Consider the following 13498-nt stretch of genomic DNA (forward strand, 5'->3'; position numbering starts at 1 on the left):
GTGGCACCCGAGTGAGCTTTCAGCTCTTTGGCTCATTTCAGACCCCGCGATTGGCGCTCATCCATGTAACCTGGGGCTCAGACATGGAAGCCGGCAGAGACAGGACCTTGTGGAGGCTGGTGGGGATCTTAGAGAGGGGTTCCGACCCTGTGTTCTTGTTCTGAAGGCTCCTCGCCCTCACCCAGTACCCTCGTTGGAGGTTCTGGCACTGCACAGAAGAGCCCCCTCCCTGGTCCCGCTCTCAAGGCGGGCGTGGGGGGTGGGCAAGGTGGGGGGTGGGGAGACAGGGGTTAGTTGGGACTGTGGGACCAGGGAGGGGCTCTCCCAGCCCACGTGCGCTGGCTCTGCCGCTGGGACGGGTCCGAACCCCTTTGCTCAGGGGAAACAAGGTCACAAACCTCTTGCAGCCAGTGCCCCCTCCCAGGGCAGAGTTTACCAGACTCCATTTGTTATTAATGATGCTCTAAAAGCAGCAAGTTTGTGGCCAGGGGAAATCAATTGGCCAGAAATGTGACAAAAGGGGAAATACTCTACAGCATCTGCATGTCTGAATTATTGATGCTTTCAGTCTGAGGCTTTGAGACAGCAGCGCGGAGACGACACACAGCACAGTGTGCTCTCTTCCCGCCCTGCTCCGCGCTCGGAACCCAAGAAAGGTTCGCCCTGAAAAGAGGTGCAATCCCACGGCCAGTGAGGCGTCTGGGCCAGGGGAGGGAGGAGTTAGAGGGTGTCCAGTCGCCGGCTCAGGGAGGCCCCCACTCTGGCTTGGGGGAGCCACTCAGATTTGGGGCTCACATCTCTGCAATACCAGAGAGACCCTCTGATGGCTGCTTCCACTGTTCTGATAGACCAGGGCTCCTTGTAGAGCCTGCTTTCTTTCTCAGTTTTTGAGGGGCTTGAAATTTCTGGAGCATCATCTGACCTTTACATGGGAGAAGGAAGGAAAAAAAAAAATCCTCAGCTACAAACAGAAAACCAAACCTTGTGCTTTTTAATCTAGGAAATATTATCTCTTCAATCCCAGCTTTAAGATTCAGAGCCAATGTAAGATACTAATAGTCCCTGAAGGATATATGAATTCGTTTCTGATGTCTGCCGTGCTCCAAAAACCATTTGTCCACAGGCTCCAGGAATGACAAGGTCTCTGGGGGTCGACCCCCACCCCCCCCTCCCGTCTCTGGCTTCTTGAGTTTCTGTTTTCACCAGCTATTGCTGTTGCTCATAGCTCTGTAAATAATCTCATTGCCACGTAAATGCTGACTCCCTCTAAGAGGATCTGGTAAATCCTGATTATGAATTCGTGTCCCTACTTCTAACCGGCTTGCTCACCCCCCTGCCTTGTCCCTGCTGCGTGGAAATGCATGTTAGGAAGCTCAGTTACAGGCTGACAAGTTTAGCAAATGAATGAACACATTTCCTGTCCACAGGGTAGAATTTCACTTGGAAATAGTCCCTGGCCTTGGCCAGGGCATCAGGTCCATGTCCCATTTCAGGACACTTCAAGGGAGCAGAAGGAACAGCTGTTGAGCAGATGAAATGCTACTTGCTGTCAGCACCTTTCCTCAGCGAGCTAACCCTTTCCCTGCCAGGTCACTGCTCTGGGCTGCTGTCAGGCATGATCCTGCAGACTTCCAGTAGCTGGATTTTCACCCTTTTATCAGCAGCAAATACCAAAAGCGTGGACTCCTTTAGGACTTTCGGCTTCACCTCCCATGAAGAGTAGTCACAGACAGCTGTGTGTGCTGGGGTGGGAGGGAGTGTGGGGGCCTGGGGTGGGGGGTGGGGGAACCTGAGAGGTACACAGACCCTGAGAGATGACCCTGGGCAGGAAGCCTGCATGCAGGGGCTAAGGAGGAGCTGGGAGGTGAGGGAGGAGCCATAGTCTCCTCTGGGGAGTTTCCACAAGGGAAAGGGCTCACAGGCTCAGGTGTCAAAGCCAACAGAGGCAGGGCCAGAGAAGTCAGGTCTTCTGGCTGGGGGCCTGCAGGCTGTCCTGAGCTCTGCTGTCCTCGCCTGCCAAGTCTGGCTGCTTCTCTGGGCCTTCTGGGAATGCTAAGCCTCTCTGTTTGCTACCTCGGGTTTCCTTTATGTGAAGCAAGGAGCAAAAAGATCCACAAGAACTAGCTGCAGCAAGATTCTCGAATCTTTTTCAGCTCTGGCTGGCCTCAGTTTCTCCAAGAGGTTCAAGTACCTGGAGAGAGAGCAGGGTCAATGAAATGCAGCATTTAAATTCCTCCAGGCTGGAGGAATGGAGGAGCCATTCACAAAGCCTGCACAAAGGTGCAGGGCAGCTGCTGGCACCACAAAGCCATGGAGCCTGCATAAAGCCATGCTTCCATCAGCTGTGACCTTAGCCAGTAAGGCAACTTGCCTGGAGCGTGATCTGCTGGCCCTTCGCTGCCCCCGTGGCTCCTCGAGTCTGTGCTGGTCTTTCCATTTCCAGCACCAAACGCAGCCCCACGTTACTGTTCACCCTGGTGAGTTTTGCTAGGGAAGCTGCTGCATGACTGGGGCTCAGATGCCCCCAGGGATGCTTGGGCTGCTGTAAACAATACTGCAATTTGCCTGTAAACTGCCAAAGTGGCAGCTTCCCTGACACCCAACATCACGCCTCTCACTGCAGCAGCAATAGTGAAAAGAACACAGCCTCCTAGACAACCCCTCACAGGCCGCGCTTGCCACGCCTGGACTAGGACGCTTCCTTAATGGTGGTGCCAGCAGCTGCCCTGTCCGGTGGGGGCCTGGCGCAGCCACACACAAATCCTGCTGGAGGAATCTGCATTAGTGGAAGACTCTGGTCTAACAAGTCGGGACACAAACCCACGCTCCATGGAAGCAGAGAGGAGTTCAGGAGGGTGGTGCGGAGTGGAGGTGGTATTGTTATCGTCTCCAGAAATGGGGAAGGGCTGGGGGCATCATAGTGCAGCCCAAGACTTAAGCCTGCCATGGACTGAACTCCCACCCGCCGAGCTGTCTGTTTCTGTAATGCGACTTTGAACAAGGTTCTTAGCATCTCTGAAAACTCTTTTTCTCACAGTAAAGTGGGAATACTAAACCCTACCTCACATACTTGTGAAGATTAAAGATAATGTGTCCACTCCATTATGGATTTTCAATAAATGTTAATTTACCTTTCCGTCCCTCCCAACCCAGTGTGGTGATTCTAAGTGGGGTAACGATACTGAATCGATAGTTTTCCCTCCAATCAGAAACCTTTTACCTGCACTATGCCTTTAAACAACCATTAGGAGTCAACTCACCAACCATCTGCTCGTGCTTGATTGCTGAGTGTTCTATTTTTTGTAGGTGGCTTTTGAGCCTCTGCTTGAACACCTCTAGGGACAGTGATCTCATTAGCTCCCAAGATAGCCCATTATTTTTAGAGAGAGCTGCCGGTTTGAAAGTTCTTTCGATGGTGCTGCAATCACTTACCTGTACTTTTCACCTGTTGGTGCCACTCCCTCCTCTGGAACCACCCGGTCCGCTTCAATTCTGATCCCTCCCCTGCTTGGCACGGAGGGTGTCCCATAGAGAGTACAGACCTTGCCCATGAGAAGTCTCAGGTCAAGATGAGACAGAGGCAAGGCTGGGAACCTGTTGCCTGGGCTCTGTGCAATTTTCGTGACTGCAGAGTATGGAGCCAGGGCTCTCTCAGTGCGGTTCAGCTCCCAGCAAGGTTTCCCCACCACAAGGCTCCCTCAGAATCTAGAGGATAGGCAGGTTGATCCACTTGTACAGAGCTCTTGAGTGTGGCATGGGGGATACAGGGAACCCTAATGACCTCTCGTGGTGCTGAACTTCCTGCCTGGGGGGTTGTGGGCCCCGGGAGCCGTGGGCACAGGATGGCCTGCCCCGCAGCAGCAGCCTGGCAGGTCCTGCTTCCTCTGTGGTGGTAGGGGTCCCTGTCACCCCTGAGAGTGTGGCCAGCTGGCAGCGCTCAGAATTATTTTATGAAAGTGGAATTTATTTTGCGATGCAATCAGGCCTGTGCTCCAAGCATTGCAGCCAAATGCTTGGCACCCGGGGCCACTCTGCCGTGGGCAGCTGCTTCTCTGAACCCCCTATAAAGGAATGTGCTTGGGTAGGGAGGCCTGGGGTTGGGCAGGGTGGTGTCTGAACCCCGGGAGCCTGGGTTATCTCAAGTATCGAGGCGGGGCCATGGGAGGGCAGTGGGAAGAGAACTCGCTGGAACTGGGAATGCCATCCAGGGCTGAGACAGCTGGTCCTGCAAGAAGGCACAAGGAGGTTGGCAGGGTTCGGGCTAAGATGCAGTATCCATGCGCCATGCCCTGTTTGCAGCCAGCCCATCCCAAGCGCGGAAGGCAGTGTGGCCGGCTTGAAGGCCCTGAGAACAGCTGGTGTTGGTGACCCTGGAGTGTGGCCAGCTCCAAGGCGGAGCCCCCGTGAGTGCCAGGAGGCTGTCCCAGCTCAGAGGTGGGCCCGGCTGCTGCTCGGGTTCCCAGACCTCTGCACCTCCCCTAGTACTTCACCAACTCCCACCCCCCGGTGGCTGGCAGGCAGCCCCATGGAAACAGTCTGTTTGATGAGACGTTACCCCTGGAAGCAGCCTCTGCTGTGGCGCCTTCGCCAGCCTCTCTGTGCAGGGGCGGGCACCCTCACGGCCTAGAAACGTCAGTTCTCTTCTACCGGGGCTCCCTCTGCCCCGTCCCCCTTCTATCTTGGGGAATTTGTGTCTGGGTGTGCAAGATGTCTCTTCCTTCTCTCCGAGGTGGGAGTCACTCTGTGTCCCAGGCCTCCGTCTCAGGGCCTTTTGCCCAGAAGTCCCTGAGGAGCCCCCTTGTTCTCGCTCTCTGAGTGGAACAGGGGAGTGTTTTGAGGAATCAAAACTGCTCTTGTCACAAATATATGCCCTTAGGCCCACCAGATGCAGGTGCTCAGATGCCCCAACTTCCAGTCATGTTATTGTTAAGGACGCTTTTTTTTTTTCTCCAGAAAGACCCTGTCAAAATGCAAATGTTGCTGCTACCCAGAGAGAGTAACACATGAACTTATTACCATTCATTATCGTCTGAGTGCCGTTTATCAGCTTCCCAGCTGAGAACAGGGCCCCCGGGAGAAAGAAGGGTGCGGAGCAGGTAAGGCTTGATGCTGGGAAGGGCAGGGAAGGGGTGAGAGAGGAGCCCTGGGCGGGATGGGGGGCCTGGGTGAGTGCGGAGTGGCCAGGGGACAGCAAGAGGCAGGGAGGCCTGCGGGCCCATCCAGGTGCCGCCAGTGACTGCTCCCTGGGGCCCCGGTGTCCCGTGTCACCTAATTCTCAGGAGGTGGATAAAGACCGTCCCTTCCAGATTACAAATGGCAATAGAAAAAGCTCTGTGGGTGAGTCGGAAATTATCACATCATTTTGCCACATGTTCTTTTCTTTCTTAACCCTTTGCTTCTTAAACAAATATAGATTATCTCTATTCCCTGGAGACACCCACCGACAAGAGAGGAAGAAGAGACACAAACTACAGGGCAGGGAAAGGCAGGCCGAGATTAAAGCCCTGCTTGGTAATCCTCAAAGAGCATGGCCCACACATACAGTAGATAAGAGAGGGCTTGCTGCCTTAGGCGATGTTCCTAGCAATTCCCCTTGGGGAAGGCAGTGGAAGCCTCCCTTCTTCCTGGCTCTGACAGTCACACCAAATAGGTGTTTTGTGTTTGTTTATTCTGCGAAGAAAAGCAATGAAGGTGCTTTACAGAAGTAACATCCTTCCAAAGAAAGCAAGCCCTGTACCCACAGGCATGCTACAGGGGAGGGTGTGGAGGTGGAAAGGGGGGCGGCTTTCCACCCCAGGGCAGACAGGAGCAGCTTGCCGGTGAGAGTGAGAAGAGCCAGGGGATCTGGGGACAGTTCAGAGGAAGGAAGGAGGAGGGTGGCGGAGAGGCTGAGAGGAGTTTTACAGCAAGAGATCCGGTCATGGTGCCTGGGGGACTGGAGGCTGGTGGCTGGCAGAGGGCTTGACCAGGGCTCCCAGTGTGTTCTGGTGTATATTTGAGGGCACAGGAGCTCAGTGACACCCTTCTTTATCTCTGGCAAACTTTCAGTGAAGTCTCTCACACACATACACACACACACATGCACACGCACACACACACACACACACATACACGCACACACACATACACAGGAGATAGTGTGAGTGGAGTGAATGTGTGTTGATTAATCCTGTATGGGGCTGAATACTATATCACAGCTAATGTGTCATAAGAAGGAGGCAATAGGTGTGGTCAACAGGATGGCCACAGACCGAACGAATTCAGAGGGGCACAGCTGTGAGTTAGGGGTGACCCGGAGAACATTAGTCATGTGGGAACTTGATGAAATCTTGGGTGACCTTTGATTTCCGCAGATGGAGCCTAAAACTCTGCTTTCAGGTCCAAGGAGACCCCTGCAAACAAAATGTAGCAGGATAATATTGGGGGATATTGGCTCATATGTTTTTCCAGGCACTTCTTGTATCCTCCCCTCTTCCCCCTAGTGGGAGGTAGCAAACTTGGCAAGGAGGGAATAGTGATTAATTCTGAAGGCAAGATTAGTTTTCTGTGTTCCAAAAGCCCAGCCCTCAGAGCAGGGGGCAGAGAACCCAGGACAAAATCAGGAGATTTGGAGCAATCTGCGGTCAAAGCCAGCGCATCTGCACCCCAGCGCTCTGCTGGGCTGGAGGCTGGAGAAGGAGGGCGTTTCCTGGTGAGAGCCCCGGGAGGGACCTGCTCCCCTCCCTGGGCACCCTCCAGGCTGAGTCCAGAGGTGGGCATGGGTAACAGCAGAATCTCCAGATCAGTGTGGGGATCCCAAGGTTAGAGTCCTTGTGTCTCTTCCCAGCGAGAGGAGCGTAGCAATTTCCGGAGTTCTGGGGTGCCTCGCCGGGTGCAGGAGCAGGAGGCCCTTCTGTGGCGTGTCCAGTCGTATGGGGACCGTCCCCACAACGCAGAATGCATGGCCTGCTGCTCACAGCTGTTGGCAAGTGGCTCAGAAAAGCTCAGGAACATGGAACGGTTGTGTGACTGAGATAAGGAGGATCCAGCAATGACCCATGTGGCTGGAGGGCTGCAGTCCAGTCGGGACAAGGAGTGTGGGTGGAGGCCAAGGACTGAGAATGGAGTTGCTGCCTGCCCCCACCCCATGCCAGGGTGCTAGGCAGCCCCTCCCCAGATTAGAGGCAGGCTCCAGTAAAGTGAAAAATAAGAGCCTGGAATTAATGATGTTAATTTCCTGCCAGAGAATGGAAACTCAGAATCAGAAATCATTTTAGCTAGAGCAAAAGTAGTTGCATTTTTATATAAATGATTCTGTGATGTGAACTGTGGTTCTTGCTTATCCACAACAGTGTTTGGCTTGGGAAGTTTAGGGTCTCAGCCTGGCCTTGGGAGAAGGCTCAGGGATGATATGGTGGCCTGGGGCGGGTATCATAGGGGATGGGGTCTCCCCTGCTCCATTGTTCCCAGGGGGAGGAGGCAGAAGGCAGGCAGGGAGCCGGTTCCTGAGGTTTGCTTCAAAGCAGCCTGCACAGACTCAGAGCCTTCTCTTTCCTCCCCCACAGAAACCTGCCATTTCAACCCCAGAGTCACACGGTCTCTGCAAAAAGGATGAAACTGATACAGGCCAGACGCTGAGATTCTCTTAAGGACACAGCGAGAGCCTGACCGCCCCCAGCCGGGCTGCAGGGGCAGTGACTCAGCGGCAGGAGAATGGCCAAACAAGAACAACGCCGGGGGCGGTCAGAGCCACCCAAGTGTCAGCAGAGAGAAAAACTGTCCGTGAATGATCCCAGAGAGACCCACAGCAGACGCATCGAGGTCCAGGGCTAAAATCCACCCGGGTGGCCCCGCCTGGCAGGCAGCTGGCCCCACCCACGGGTGGTGGGTGAGGGAACGGGGGAAATCCCAGCTTCTCTGGGTTGCCTGCCCTGGAAATTCACAACAGGGGTCCCTACCTTGGCTGGCTGCCCACCCATGCTCAGCCTCTCCTCCTGAGTCTCTGAGCTCCAAGGAGATAGGGTTCCCAGGCTTGTACTTAACCTGCTTCTTGTCTCACTGAATTCTTTTTGTACCTTTTCTGTGATGAGCTAGCAGGTGCCATTTATCCAGCAAGAACTGATCAGTTTACCATCTTAAACTCATTTTCTTGGTTTCTCTTGCTTTCCTTCATCCGCATTTGGGTTTCTGAGGTTCACTGCCTCAGCTCAAAGCTGAAGGGAGATACTTCCATAAGATGCTTGCTTCTTGGGGAGATTTATAGGACTCAGGGTGACAAGGGATGGAGTGTTTTAGCATTTGTACCCCAGCTATGCTTTGCACCAGACTAGAAGGGATATGGCCAGGCACCCTCCTCCCCAGAGTTCCCACCCCCAGAGGTCAAACATTAATCACCTCCTGGAAGCCTGTTGCAGGGTTTGTAATGGAAATGACTCTGTTGTCATGGTAACCCTGGCTGGCCTGGCCAGGGGCTGCTCAAGGCCTGCCTGGCTCTTCTGGGTTTCAGGTTTTTTTTTTTTTTTTAATTTTATTTTATTTTTAAACTTTACATAATTGTATTAGTTTTGCCAAATATCAGAATGAATCCGCCACAGGTATACATGTGTTCCCCATCCTGAACCCTCCTCCCTCCCCATTCCCTGGGTTTCAGGTTTATTTTACAAGCTGAGTGCCCCAGCCTGGTAGATCTTAAGATCAGCTTCTTGTGATGAGGGGAAGGCTGTGAGTGACCTAGGCCTAAATTAGTCGTTAGTCAACAATGTGATTCTAAATCTGGTTCACCCAGTCCAGGAAGATGAGACCTTTCACTACACCCCTATCACACTGAGCGTTGATTGGATGTGTCCATAGACTGGCAGAATTGGGTATTTTGAAAAATCCTGGACTTTGGAGCAGACGCACCTGACTCTGCCAGTTAACAGCTGTGTGTCTTTGGGCAAGTTACTGAAACTCTCTGATCTTCAGATCCGCCTACCTCTCTAGTCAGGGATAATAATACCTAGTTCACCGTGCAATCCTTAGACTTCAATAAGATTCAATAATAAAATATGATTATATAATGTGAGAGTGACAAACCTTTTCAATACAGGGCCAGACAGTAAATATCTTAGGTTTTATAGGCCACACGATCTCTGTTGCAACTACTCAATTCTCTTCTTGGAGTTAAGTAAAGGGTGTATGAACAAAACTTCAGAGTCCATCAGCCTCCAGGTGACCCCTTGATGGGTAGTCTGCAAGGAGCACGCATTCAGGGCAGGAGGTGTGTCTGAATGAATGATTCACATCATGGTCGTGCAGAGAAGGGACTCCAGTGAAGGCCAGCCCTGTGGTGATCCAGGCGAGGGCAGGACAAGGAATTTAGGCTGCCACGGGCTCTGCAGGGCCCTGCGTGTCTCTGGGGAGGTGTGCGAGCACCAGGTGACCTATGTGCTGACCTGTGGTTTGTTACCGCTCTTAACCAAGGCCTTCCTCAAAGAGGTTTGCTGGGAATGAGGGAAGGGTTCGGGGTACCTAAGCTACTCACAGCACTCTGATTTACACAGGCTCCAGGAAGTGGGGTTTTCCTGGCCCCTCTAAGAGTGAAGGGGGTTTGAAGCTATTTTTAATTTCAATTCGCAGGTTCCAAACAACCAGGAAGATGCTCAGCCTTGTTGAGGGTGGGTGCAGGCCTCAGCCCACCTCCTTGTGAGACAGGAGGCCGGGTCCTCGGGGCCAGGAGGCTGAGGGCTGTGTGCGTCTTTCTTTCCAGGGTGCTGGTTCACTGCTGTGGAGCAGAACCCACTTTCAGAGCTCAGGCAGTGACTTTCCAGGCTGGAGACCGATGGGTCAGGCTGTTGGTGTCAGGGCATCATGAGGGAGCTAGAGGTTGGTCCGGTCTAGATGAGTGACCATGTGACCACAAGGAAGGTTTCTCCCATTCAGAGCCTCAGTTTACCTCTCTGTAAAATTGGCTCATCCCTGTACCCTGCCCGTCTCTGAGAGGCCCAGGTGTGGGGAGCGAGCTAGCTGCCGGGGCTGTGGGCACAGGCGGTACACGACTCCCCGAGAGTTCTATTTCTGTGCTTTGTGCTGATGACTCGGTGTTTTCTCCCAACAATAGCCTAGCAGCTGTTCCTCCCTGCTCACCCCTGTGGCATTCCCGTGCAAGGGAGTGTTTCTAGCCTCGCTGACCGCTTCTGGTGCCGCGGGACACTTTCTTCAGCTCCTAATACCAAAGCCTTACAAGTGTACAGCACTTGACAGTTTACAAAGCAACTTCGGACACCGGACGGGGCTGATTTCATCTCCATAACAACCCTTTGAGGTTGGCTAGGTTGGCAGGTCCAGGTCCCAGTTAGGAATGAGGAATCCCAGGTAGATGGGTTCACCTCGTGCCTGGTCCACGCCACCAGCGGGGTCAGGGCTGGGACGGGGCTGGCTCACCCCCCTGTCCAGGGCCACTGCATCCATGTAACCTCTGCCTCTTCAAAACTTCTCTGGAAACCTGGTCCCTGTAGAGACAAACACACATGATTGTTCTGCCTTACATCTAGTTTTTCACTGTAACAAAAATATTAAGGAATACTTTGAGGGCTTCCCTGGTGTCTCAGTTGGTAAAGAATCTGTCTGCAATGTAGGAGATTGCCTGCAATACAGGAGACCTGGGTTCGATCCCAGGGTTGGGAAGTTCCCCTGGAGAAGGTAATGGCAGTCCATTCCAGTATTCTTGCCTGGAGAACTCATGGACGGAGGAGCCTGGTGGGCTACAGTCCACCGGGTGGCAAAGAGTCAGACATGACTTTGGGAGGAGTTAAAAGAGAGAGACAGAGAGGAAAAAAAAAAAAAAAAAGATGAAGCCGGTTTCTATGCTGGGAAGCTGCTTTCTCTCCCCAGAACTGAGCTCCTGTCAGCATGACTGGCTCAAAATAAATTCCATTTTCAAATGTGACTCTTTCCCCCAAGCCTTCCACAAACGCAAGCCAGACAGGTTTGAGGAAGAGCATGAGCTATTTTTACCACAGTCTGGGGTTCTCCCTATTCATTGCTGGAGGGGTAAAAAAAAGACAGTTGAAAATCCTGAAGAATGTTCTCCGGTTGGGCCCCCAGCTGTCTCCCTGCATCCACACCCAACAACCTCCCTGCGGTTCTGCCAGGGGGCCCTGAGGTCAACACTGCTTTCCTCTTTGAGAGGCTTGCTTTGCCCTCCGCCTCTGAATGCAAGTACCAGTAACAGGCTGAGCACCCAGGCCCTCGCTACTCTAGGGCCCTCCAGATCTGTGAAAACCTGGGCACCACCTCCTGTATCCAGGGGGGCAGGAAGGGAGCGCTGACCCCACAGTCATAACTTCTAAAGGGGCCACCCTTGGGCCCTCTGTCTTCTCTAGGTCCTGCTTGAGTGGTGGCCAAGATTGTGAGCCACTGAGATAAAAAATAAAACCGATAGCAAAAAAGAAAAGCCGTAAGGCTGAGCCAAGCCTCCTGACAGCAAGAGGCCCTCTGAAGGAAGCGAGAACCAACACAGAGAAAATCTTTGCAAGCAGTCATCTTTCCCCACTTCCCGCCCCCTCCTCTCTCCCCTTCTTCTCCACCCCTTCTTCCCCTCATTTTTGTTTTCTCCTTCTTTTCCCTTAAAGATCCACCTTCATTGCAGAGCAGAGCACCTGTGGGGTAGACACTTAAATGTGTTCTCATCTAGAACCCATGAGGTTGGTGCCATATTTTAACCCTAGGTAGAATTTTGTTAGAATGAACAGTGAACTCCAAGAAACTGTCTAAATAATTTTGTTGTGTTGGAAGTTTTTCTAGCAAATGTTGCTAGGAAATAGGAAAAAAAAAATATGACTGAACATGTTTGAGGTCATGGAGTATTTTAATTGTAAGGGTATTTTAATATTAAAGGAATTCCCGAGGTGTGGTGTTGACATTTACTCTGACCCTCAGTGCTTCACTTGCCACCCCCACCAGACTCCTTTCAAGTTCCCTGAGATGCCTCCGTTCAACAGCTGGCCAGGTGTTGCTCACAGCTGTACCATCTGCTGGAAATCATTATCCACTCAGGATTCTCTGAGGACTTCCTGTATGATTAGCACCTGGCTGGGTGCTGCGAAGACACTCGAAAATCTGACAAGATCCCTGCCCTCGCGGTGTTTACAATCTAGATGAAGGAGCGGCATCAGTACACAGCCAGCCAAGTTGAATGGAACAGGGCCATGCCTAGGGTAAGAGCTATGCTGTGTGGGCTGCAAATGCCATCCTGTCTGTCTGCCTCATGAATCCATTCTTCCAGACACAGAGGAGGACTAAGCCAGTCCTCCCCTCTGTCCCTACCCTCCCAGTGCCTCACACTTCTTTGCACAAATCCCACCATAGATCATATGACATTGTGTTGTGTGTTGGTTATTTTCATCTCTGTCTCTATAAAGTGTTTTGCGCTCAAAGGCTCCATCTTGCAAAGTATCTAGTGAAGTCCCGGGCACACAGTCAGGTTTTAAGAAATTTTAAAGATGTTTATTGGATGTATAATGTGAGCTAAGGACTTGCTCGAGGGAACTGCTGGCTGGCTGCCCCTCCATGTGGGATTCCGTAACAGGGCTACACTCACTTCCTTCTGCTGCCAAGGTACATCAGGAAAGGGGATGCTGCAGAGGGCTGGATATGAGAACCCAGCACACTCAGCTCACACGGAAGGAAATTAGAATCCTGAGGGTCACTTCTCTGCACAAAACTTTGGGATCAGGAAGTCTAGTTTAGAGAAGTCGGAGGTGGAAACCGGCCTCTCTGGCCCCGTCTCCTGGCTGCATCTTTGGGAGGACTGATGTCTGCATTTTAATTCTCTCCAATATGTCATTAACCCTCACCCCCTAGACACCCTTCTCACTGAGACAAGAGCCATGATGAAGGTCGGAGGAGCAGAGACAACTCTCTTTGAGGGTCCTGTCCTTTGCTCAGTGAGAAATGATCTATTAGAGGCTGACAAATCAATAAAGGCAATTTAAGCCCCTTTCTTGGAGTCTGTGTGACTTACAGGAAGGCAATGGTGTAGCGCCTGGGTGGTGCCAGGGGCCCCTTGCTCCTTCCCCTCTCCGCAATTATAGCAAATTTGCCTAATGCACTAAAAGCCAATGAATCATGTCGACTGGTGATGGGATGGGGAAGGCGAGAGGGAAGACGTCGGATGCTGGCAGATGCCCTGCTAACCTTGGTTTTAATTAGGTTTGAGTGAATAACAAACAAAACAATCCTTCATTTGCGACAACCAACCATAGTGAAAAAGAGGTCCCCAGTTGGTTGTTGCAAATGAGCGATATCCTGCGTCTTGTGAGAAGCCAATATGACTTCTTCCCTCTGGAACACATCTCTCAAAAAGGTTGGGGCTCTGCTCAAACATTGGTGTTTTTAGACCCATATTCTCCAAGCTGGGACCCAGGTTAACACCTTGTAAGTATTCTACTTGTTCCTTGCAATGAGATGGGAATCCTTGGGTGACCAGGTTCATTAGCATTAATCACAAAAAAGGAGTCACAGCATTCCTTTTTCATGC

At 52.2% G+C, this 13498-nt stretch overlaps 1 long non-coding RNA gene across 1 annotated transcript; it reads left to right on the forward strand.

Annotated features, from left to right (window-relative positions):
• Positions 1 to 4240: 4240 nt before the first annotated feature.
• Positions 4241 to 10653, forward strand: LOC123329821. The gene is made up of 3 exons (XR_006545411.2): positions 4241 to 4631; positions 4954 to 5096; positions 7545 to 10653. It is a non-coding gene; the product is annotated as an uncharacterized LOC123329821 (long non-coding RNA).
• Positions 10654 to 13498: the final 2845 nt, after the last annotated feature.

Source organism: Bubalus bubalis, chromosome 16 (genome assembly GCF_019923935.1).
Source record: "Bubalus bubalis isolate 160015118507 breed Murrah chromosome 16, NDDB_SH_1, whole genome shotgun sequence".
Classification (NCBI taxonomy): domain Eukaryota; kingdom Metazoa; phylum Chordata; class Mammalia; order Artiodactyla; family Bovidae; genus Bubalus; species Bubalus bubalis.